The 7382-nt window shown below is 37.1% G+C and overlaps 1 pseudogene; it reads right to left on the reverse strand.

Annotated features, from left to right (window-relative positions):
• Positions 1–6251: 6251 nt before the first annotated feature.
• On the reverse strand, positions 6252–7169 carry LOC134943494 (olfactory receptor 13C2-like; annotated as a pseudogene).
• Between the last annotated feature and the right edge of the window lie 213 nt (positions 7170–7382).

Here is a 7382-nt window from a genome sequence, read left to right on the forward strand (position 1 = left end):
CTGTTTATGTGACTGCATTAGCCTTTTGAATATTTATGGGTATAGGTCAGTAGTTTCCAAACTTTTTTGAACTACAGCGCCCTACAGTATCAGAAGTTTTTTCACCCCTAGGTATTGAGAAATTTAGAAAGAATTTATTTAGGTGAATTGTATTTATATTTCATCCTTAGGCTCAATTGTGTGGTGAGGGACAAGATTTGCTTCTGTTTGTCCCCATATTGTATGACTGACAGCCACCAGCACTAGTTTTGCCTATTATATTGACCATAAATAATTTGAATTGGTCCTTGACCACCAATCAAAGGCACCCCTGCAAGTGTCCCAAGGCACCCCAGGGAGCCACGGCACACAGTTTGGGAACCACTGGTATAGGTATTAAAAAGTGAACTTTATTATTAATGTTGTTCTTCAGAACCCCAGTTTTTTAAAGGAAAACATTAATAGAAGTTATGTTTTAAGGTCATTATTATATAATTTCTTCTAAGAAAAGAGTGCCCCACAAAGGAATCTACTTTCTATAATTGGCCTTTGCCGAGTATTACATTTGATGAGTACAGTGTATTCGGTTCCTGGGAGCACCTCCAGCCAAACAATAGAGGAGAAGTTTCTTGTTTATTGTTTCTTTATTGATGGTTTCCACTCACTTATTATTTTATGTCGAGTCCAGTACAGAATATTATACCCTGTATTTTCATAAAATCAAATATACACTGATTTCAACAGAATTATTTTTATCTATATGATTGAGTAATCTATATTATAACTGGGAAACTAGCTCAAGTGTCAGCCACTTAATTCATTTTTTTGTGTGTGTGTTGGTACACAAAGATATTGTTTTGCTTAGATACACTCAGGCTTTTGAACATAAATGATTAGTAGTTTAGCAGCATAATAGCACCATCTGTGATAACACCAGCAGCAGAACATACCTCATAGCTACCCATAAACTAAATTAAAAGTACAAGTCAAAGTGGTGGCACCACGTCTACAAAAATTGCAAGTATATTCACAGAATGTGTCCTGACCAGGCATAAAAAACATTTTGAATTAAATCATTAACATTTACAGCCTAGATATTACTAACTATAATGAGAAATTGAAGTGGGGAACAATGGAGCACTGCACAGTTTTCTACTGTACATACAATATGCAATAAAAGCAACCAAACAAAAAAACACATACTGTATTGCATTATTCAGTCAGGCACAAATGTAAGAATTTTCTAAACTGTCTTTAAACTGTGTATCCTTAGCTTTTTTTTGTCTCCAGTCTGACTTGTGAATCTCTGTGACTAATGAGTCTGAATTCTGTAAAAAGCTGCTATTTTTGTGAAAAGCTGCCATTTTTGTTACCAGAATTTTAAGCAACATATGGCTAAAAAAATTATTAAGTTCACAAAATTAGCAGAACCATACTCCATAATATGCCACTATGTCTGAAACTGATAGTACACCATTTTATTTATGTAAGATTATAGTAATGCTTTTTAATGTTTAGTTTCAAAAATGTACAGGCAAAATAGGTTTAAGTAATCTTCATTTTTTATTCATGCTCAGTAAAGCAGATTTAATAGGTTTTTCTAAAGCCAGCAAAATTTGTTCCAGAAATAATTTATTTCAAGGCATAATATTACTGAATTATAGTGATAAGAAATATCTAATTAGTATGCTAAATTATTAATTATTTTAAACTAAATAAATAGAATATATTGTAATGAAAATAAAGTAAAAGCTGATATATGGATAGTTCATGAAAGTCAAACATAATGGACTGTGAAATGTCCAAAACACATACCTTACACTGAACGAGGCAATCTCCAAAAAGGATCTCTGATCACTGAGAGGAGTCCTTAATAAATCTACTAGATATTCCTGAGTGTGATACCTTGGTGTACAGAATATGTCTCAAATGTGCTGCTAAGTCATCGTACTGCAAACTTATTATAACATCACCTCTGTTTTCTGTGCAACCAGGGAATTACCAACTTTCCCAGAAAAATACTTTGAGCTGTTATGTTTTTGTCAAGTTTAGAGTAATTCACATGTAACACTTGTTTTTCCATATATAAGTAATACTGAGATAAAAATGGATAGTATTACATAATATGAATTTAAGCATTACATAGAAAAAGCCCAAAACATTTATTTTTAAAACAGATAAAATTAAGGAGGGAGCAGATGCATGGTGTCGAAGCTCCTGCTTTATGCCAGTGATTAACACATTTTCTGCTGACTATAACACCATATGAAAACCCCATACCAATGCAACACAGCACATATCAGCCTGATAGAGACGGTTTCCTCATCCGTCCTTCAGAGGCTCACTATGTGGTTCCTCAGTGCCCATCCACATAGTCTCATCTGGGGAGTCTGCCATGATCCACTGCTAACTGGATGTTTGGCAGTTGTTCCAGAGGACTCCTTGATCATGATGTTCCAGAGGACTGCCGTGAGTCAGGCCATGTTGCTCAGTTTCTGCATGATTGGCATCCATTGATAGTGGTCTTTCCCTTTTAATAAGGTGTTTTTTCTTCACCACTGTAAAGTATTGCTTGCCGCTCCAACTTTCCTCTAACCTGATCATTTTCCATTTTTTAATTTGCAGCTCAGCTCACACTGAGGGTATTCAAACTGCTTTCCTAAGTACGTGAAAAAGTCACTCTGGAGTAAAGCACACAGAACAGTACAAACTGTTTAATTTTTTATTTTTTACTTTTGTAGTTCAGCTCACACTGGTGGGACTCAAAGAGGTTTTATATATATATAAACACACTCATACTGGGGTACAGTGTGCAGAACAGTACAAACAATAGAACAATATATATTCTTTAATTTTAAATTTGCAGCTCAGCTCACACTACGGGGAATATAATGGCTTTTCAAAGTCACATTGGGGTGCATTGCACAGAACAGTACAAGCAATAGAACAATATATATATATATTTTTTTTTACAATTGCAGCTCAGCTCACACTGCGGGGATTCAGAAGGTTTTTACCTATGCGTGAACAAAGCTGCACAGCACACACATTTTACAAACTAAAAAAATGCTACTTTTTTAATTAAAAAAATTTTTTTTCTGAATTTTCTTTCTTTTTTTGCATCTGACACTGCAGAGTGACACTGCAGTGCTTATTTGTGAATGCAATGGTGTATAGCTTTTGAGTCCATGCAGCACCACTGCGTGACAGGATTAAACTAAAATAATTGGTCACAGCACAGCCTCTTGATGGACACAGCACAGCTTGTGGATGTACACAGCAGGCCCTTGTGGATGGACACATCAGGCACTTGTGGATGGACACAACAGTGCACAGCACAGCATACAGCAGTGTGACTGTAGTCAAATGATGCAGAGTCCTCACTGCAGGGTCGCTATATAGAAACCAAAACCCGTGACAATCTGATACCGGGATGATACCATTTTGGATTGATTTGGAATCTGAGCCTGGCTGGAAATCTGGAGCCAGGATTTGGATATACTCAGTTACTGGAATTTTGAGGGGGGCTCAGGTTTCACAAAATCCAAACTGTGGTTTAATTGAATTTTCGACAGTATTGTAGCTCTCATTGATTTGGGATGACTATGAAGGCTAGCATTCTCTCATCACATCAGGCACTGTTAATAAAAAAAATCCCAAACATTTACATATATACTGTACAGCCAAGTAAGGATCACCATAAAGAATTTGTGTTAGATTTTGTACTGTACATACATAAAATGTTTCCTGCAGTTTTTGGATTGCTTGGCTCCAAAAAACATATCACTGTAATTTATTGGAAAACCTGAGAATTTATTTCCCTACTGCATCCAATGTTCATCCTAATGTGAGTTCTATTACCATTCTGTAACTTTAATAGTATACATAAATCTTCCATCAAGTTACACAGACTATATACTGGTGTGCTTGATAAGACAAAAACAGAAACTTTACCACCACACCGAATGTATGATTGTCCTGGGGCACAGATCATGCTTTATCAACAGGGCAGGACTGGCCCCCAGGGGTACAGAGTATATCCCCAGTGGGCCACAATGCCTGGGGAGCCCATCTCCTCCTCTACAGATCAGGATCCAGACTGTACACCTAATTTATACATTATGCATATGTTACCTTATACTGCACAAGAATATGATGTATTTTCTATAGTCATTTCTATAATGCATATTGTTAATCTGGTACTTTATTACTCATGCACAAGCAGTATTTACTATATAAATTTGTCAAGGGGTAAAATCCATGCACTCTTTAATGGTTGGCCAAGCCTTTATGGCAGCTGGTCACACCCCCTCTTAAGAGTGGCCACACCCCTAAATATGGCTCCCTACCACTACATTCTCCCTTTGGGCCCTTCATGCCCCAGTCCCACACTGTTTATCAAATATAATAATTAGCAGATCCTGAGATAAAGATGTCAAAACATTATATAGATGACAGTCTTGCCCATGGTTTCATTCATGCTTCTAACTCTCCTGCTGGTGCTCCTACTTTATATTTTTAGTTGGTCAATTTGGAGGCACAAGGTCTTGTGTAGATTATGAAGCCCTAAATGTGGCAACTGTAAGAATCACTAATGCTTACCACTCATCTCTGATCTTTTTGAATGACCATGTGGAGCATAGATTTTCACTTAGATTTGAAAGGGGTTAATAATCTTGTAAAACATCATGGTTGGGAACACTGAAAATTGCTTTTTACACGTACATAAATGATGCTGTTTGGAATAATCAATGACCCAGTACTCTTTCAAAGCATTGTCATTGATGTCTTCACAGAGATTTTTAGATCCATCCTGACTCATCTACTTAAATGACATCTTAATTTCTTCAGAGAATACTGTTTAGTTGGCTACCTAGAACTTAAACCTGAAACAGCCTTCTCTCAAGCTCACAAACAGTTATGCTTGTCCCTCTCCAGCAATAGATGCCCAATCTAGAGTAACTGTTAAATTTGAGTTGCCTCACACAAGGAAAGTCCATTCTGTGGTCAATATCTTAAAAATTAAGATGGCATCTTTTCCACCCAAGTGGCTAATCCCACATTGAAAATTAAGTATCTGATGAATTATATAGTTGAAAGTATTCTAGATTCTCAATTTAAAGGAAAAACATCTGTTCTTCCTGGTCAAGGGTAATAGTGTAGAGGAAAATTCCTGGGAACTACTGGAAAATATGCATGTACAGTACCTACTCTCATCCAATAATTCTTGTTTAAAGTCACTATAAAAGCAGAGGCGCTTTGTCAATAGGTAGCCTTGTGCTCTGTGATGCTTTTATGCTCCCATATATAAAAAAAAGATGTTGAATGTATTGGGGATGACCAAATGGTTTAGAGAACTAATTCCAGTATTCTCACTCAACATTTCCAGTTAACAGGGCCATCTTAGCAGTAGTGTAGGACCCTGGGAAAAGCATTAAACTGGAGCCCCAACCTATGCTTCAGTGATGGTGGAGCTATTGGTGGCAGCTGTGATGCTCCACAGGCAGTAAGGGGTGTTCTACCTTCTGCTCAGCATGCAGTTCAAGGAGCAATCATTTCTGTAGATTACTCCTTTACAGCATGGATGAAGGGGTTGATGGGGTGGGAGGGAGAACACTAAACTGTAGAAGGGGGGCATTGTGCTGAATGATGAAGGCCTGGTACATGACTTTCAGGGTGGTTGGCAGTGTTTAATACGTGGAGAAGTGGTGGATGGGGGAGTAGGCTTAAAAATCATAATTTTCTGGTGGGAGGGCAGCTTGCTTGACCACAGATATCGCCGCTTCCTGTTTGTGGATTTATTAGCTTTCAATGGGATAAAAAAACTAGAGAGTCCCAGCTAAGGGTACTAGTGTTTTTAGGGTTCAGAAGCTGGAGCAATCCACCAATAAAAATACAAAACCGCATCCCAGGTGTGTGAAGCTAGAGCAGGACCGACTGCTGGAAGGCTGATATTTTTGATTCTGGGCATAACCAAGACAAGTTGCCAGTGTCCTCCAAAAGGGGAGCGTCACAGATTTTGGAAGATACCCTCAGAAAAGTCTACGACAGAACCAGAGCAATTTGGCCAGGAGGAGCAATTTATAGACTTGGACAGGGACTACTATTTTGAAGCCTGATATCTCCAGTTCCTAAGATCCAATATTAAAAAAGCTTGTACCACTGGAAAGTGGGGACCCACAGCTACCCTGGAACCTTTTGGCAACTACCTATTAAACCCAATGCAAAGACAGCTCGGTCTGTTAAAAAATATTTTGTCAATAGAAAAGGTTTCAAATTCTAAATTTAAGAAAAGCTTTTTTTATATCATTATTCCTAAGTGTATAAATCATTGGGTTCAGCATGGGAGTAATAATAAAATAACAAATGGCAATTAATTTGTCTATTTCTGGTAGTGAGCTTGACCTAGGTTTCATGTAGGCAGCCATTGCTGAACCATAAAATATTGTCACAATCATCGTTAGAGACACAGGTGGAGAAAGCTTTCAGCTGCCCAGATGTAGATGCAATTTTAATATACTTACAATGATGTGAACATAAGATGTTACAATAAATGTGACTGGCGCCATGAGAACAATCACACCAAGAACATAAATAATTAATTCCATAAACAGAATATTTTCACAGCCCAGTGATAATATTTCCAGCATTTCACACAAAAAATGATTTATTTTATTGTTGCCACAAAGGTCTACACTGAGTGTAAGTGACACATGTGGAATAGAGTGAAGAAACCCACATATCCATGTACCGATGGCTAGTCTGACGCAAACAGTTTTACTCATGATAATAGTATATTGTAGTGGATAACATATAGCTACATAACGATCATAAGCCATAATAACAAGCAGAATACACTCATTTTCCCCTAAGGCTTGAGCAATATACATTTGTATTGCACACTCAGCATAAGAGATAGTTTTCTTTAGCGACATCAAATCTTTCAACATCCTCGGCACAGTGGAAGATGAGTAGCAGAGATCCAGAAGCGAGAGGTTGCCAAGGAAGAAATACATAGGTGTGTGAAGGCTGACATCAGACAGGATCAGAATAATGATGGAAATGTTCCCAAGTAATATAATAATAAATACAAGCAAGAAGATAACAAAAATAATATTTTGTATCCTGGGCTCACTGGAAAGTCCAAGAAGAATAAATTCCATTACAACTGTATTATTTTTCCAAGGCATTCTTTAACATATAATGAGAAGTAATTACCTCAATGACTTTATAGCTGAAATTGCCCAATACATTATGTAAGTAATTGTAAAATCTAAAAACTAAAAATAAAACATTTGGCTTCACATACATTTTTAATATATTACATCTCCTATATAATAGCCCAGATCTGTGATCTTGTGATTCATTTGCTAACGCTGGGCGGAGTCACAACAGTAGGCGGA

Source organism: Pseudophryne corroboree, chromosome 7, assembly GCF_028390025.1.
Source record: "Pseudophryne corroboree isolate aPseCor3 chromosome 7, aPseCor3.hap2, whole genome shotgun sequence".
Taxonomy (NCBI): domain Eukaryota; kingdom Metazoa; phylum Chordata; class Amphibia; order Anura; family Myobatrachidae; genus Pseudophryne; species Pseudophryne corroboree.